The 3361-nt window shown below is 31.7% G+C and overlaps 1 pseudogene; it reads right to left on the reverse strand.

The window, feature by feature from the left end:
• Nucleotides 1–290: 290 nt before the first annotated feature.
• Nucleotides 291–407, reverse strand: LOC112475524 (annotated as a pseudogene).
• Nucleotides 408–3361: the final 2954 nt, after the last annotated feature.

Consider the following 3361-nt stretch of genomic DNA (forward strand, 5'->3'; position numbering starts at 1 on the left):
CAGCAATATGTGAGAACTAAAGGTAGAAGATTATTGCTGAGTTGAAAGAGAGACCAAGAAAGGAGGAGGAAAAGATAGCATTTTTTTTTTAAGGTGATGGCTTGGAAGAGCAGAAAAGATAAAAAGCTTTAGCAAGAGGACAGTCTAGGAAAAGCTTTCCTTATTGAGAAGAAAGGTTTGAAAATACAATTTTAAAAATGTGCACATGTATATGTATATATGTATTTATTTATTTATCTATCTATTTATCTATCTATCTATTTATTTATTTATTTATTTATTTATTTTTACGCCTACAGCACCTGGTCTTTTGATGGTCTTCCATCCAAGTACTAACCAGGCCCAATCCTGCTTAGCTTCTGAGATCAGACAGGATCGGGAGTGTTCAGGGTGGCATGGCCGTAGTATATGTCATTTTTAATCATCCAATCTTTTGTATTATGAAATCTTTCAAGCACACTGAGAAGTATGATGATGTAATGAACAGCAGTGCATCCTCAGCCCACCTGTCACATCCCAATGTTTTGCCATATTTTATATATAGATATATATTTTATGTTAAAAACCTACTTCATGTTAAGTTTTCAAATGGTGAATATTATTTCCTGCTTTCTTAGAGTCTGTTGAGATAATGAGCTGATTTATTTTTACTCGTTAAGTGTACTGGCCCTTTGCCTTGCGTGGTGATGCCTATGTAGACAGGGTGGAGAAAACTTGACTATGTGCAGCAGAGTTGGGTTGCACCCACATTCAAAAACAGTATTAATCTGAAAACTTGTTCTTTCTGGTTATTCTTGTCAAGTTTTTAGAATCAAAACCACATTATCATATTCATCAAAGGGTACAAACTTTCAGTTATAAGTTCAAAAAACCTAATTTACATATAGCATAGTGATTGTAGTTAATAATAATGTACTGTATACCTGAAATTTGCTGAGAATAGATCTCAAGTGTTCTCACCACACACTTATACACACAATGGTAATCATGTGAGGTGATGGGTATGTTAATTAGCTTGACTGTAGTATTTTCACAATGTATATTCATATCAAACATCACATTGTGTATCTTAAATATATACAATTTTTATTTGTCAATCATACCTCAATAAAGGTGGGAAAAACATTAATCATAAAATAAGCAAAACTGTAAAACATATCCCACCTTTAAAAAAAGTAATGTAATACACATGGGGATTATGTAATATAATATAATATGAGGATTACACAGTTTTTGAAAGTTTGGAAAAGTCCTTTAAGGGTCTTTGGTCAAGTGACCATTTTTCCCAAAACAACAATATCTTTGTTGATTTTTCCCATTTTAGTCACTGTAAAAAAAAAAAATTAGAAATGTTTTATGTAAAAAAGAAGTCTTTGTATCTGACTCATTGAAGAGAAGCACCATTAAATTTCATCTACATCCTCCCAGTCTTTTTTTCTTTTTAAATTGGATTATACATATATATCTTTTATAACCTGTATTTTTCTTTTATTGAGAGATTTTGGCCATCGCTATGTTAATACACTGGAAATTATACTGTTTCTATGCCTCATCAAATATGGATAGTTTCTAAATTTTTTATTCTTAAAAAAATGTGAACAATCTCTGCTTCATTTTTTAAATATTCATATTTAAACATTTGCTTGGTAAAAATATTTAAAGTACAACTGCTGGGTCAAACGGTAGCCACAAAAATTTTGATATTTCTAAAGGTACTCCAAAAAAGTTCTACTACTTACCCTCCCAGCAATAGTACATAAAATGGTGGCTTTTTGTTGTTGTTCTAGTAATCATTTGATAAGCGCCAGTTTCTTTCTCTCCTGTGTATATATAGAGCATCATGGTTTCTTTAGCTACCTTGAGGTTGGTACTCTGACGCTATTATAGTTACCCTCTTCCACTTCTTTAGCACATTTTATAAGTTTGTGGCTTAAATTAACATTTTTGTCATTAAAAAAATGTTTGAGTTATATCATTATTTCCTTTCTATGATTTTGCTACTTCAAATTTTCCTTTTATTTTATGAACTAAGCTTGTGGTTTCTCAAATTTTTTGTCCATAGCCAAAGTATTTATTTGTCATTAATTATATAAAAGACAAAAAATAGAATTGATAAACCAATCTATTCTTTAAAAATTAACAATGATTTTTCAAATATCTAATTTTATATAAAATATGGCAAAATGTTAAGATATGGCAGAACTGAGTTGTTAAGAGGTACTTTGTTTCTTTTTATAATCTTTAGATAGAAAACTTAATTCATCGTGTTTCTTTAAAAATGTACTATTGTAAACATTTAAGAGTAAAGAAGTGTTCTCTAAATGCTGACTTAACAGCATCTAATATGTATCTTATATGTGGTGCCCAGCTAGCATAGTCAATAGAGCATGAGATCTTTAATATGTATCATATTTTTATTTTTGTTGTTTAGAAAACTGATAATATTGTGATCTGGATTTGCTTTATAAACACAGGTTTCATATAAGAGAATATATGTATATATACATGTATATGTACACACTCATATGTACATACATCTGTATGAATTAAAGACATCGCATTAAAAACATATTTGAAATTTTGTTTTGTCATTAAGAATGCCATATATGGAAATATCTTGAAGTATTAACTATGTGTATCTTTGTCCTATAATACAGAAACAAATTATGTAAACCTTACAACTTTACTTGAAGACAGTATGTTTCTCCACATTCTACCAGTAAGATCTTATCATGTATAAAGTCTACTGTGAATTTTCCAGTTCTGTAATTTAATTCTTTCAGCATTATGGGAGTGACATTAACTTTTCAAATACACTCTACTATAATGGTTCCTTTTCATCTTTTACTCTGCTAGATTTCAAAATGAGTTTGGTAGCTCTTTGATTTCGCTCATCTAGGCAGTGGGAACCATGTGTACAAAGGAAAAAGGTGTCACACCACACATCAGAGGGGTAACTGTGAGTGGTCTGGCATGGCTGGATGACAGAGAGTGATGGAAGGAAAGGTGATGGCCAGGAGAAGGGGAAAAAGGAAGCCAAGGTCTTTGAGATCTCAGTAAGATCAAAGAATAGCTGCATTAAGAGGAAAAAAGGCCCTATAGGGTCTTGATTAAGAGGATGTACATGGAAGCCCAACTGGCTCTGTCCACTTAGCAGCTGTGAGCCCTGGAACAAGTCACTTAACCTCTCTGAACCTCGGATTCCTCATCTATAAAATGAAAAATAATCACAGGGTTGTTCTGGGGATTAGATGAGATATACTACCTGTACTGCAGTTAGCATAATGTTATTTTCATTAAGGAAGCTGGAAAGCTTGGAAGTTCTAAAAGATTTTAGATTTCAGATGTAGAATCTGGGGAT

This window comes from Pteropus alecto, unplaced genomic scaffold (genome assembly GCF_000325575.1).
Source record: "Pteropus alecto unplaced genomic scaffold, ASM32557v1 scaffold51, whole genome shotgun sequence".
Taxonomy (NCBI): Eukaryota; Metazoa; Chordata; class Mammalia; order Chiroptera; family Pteropodidae; genus Pteropus; species Pteropus alecto.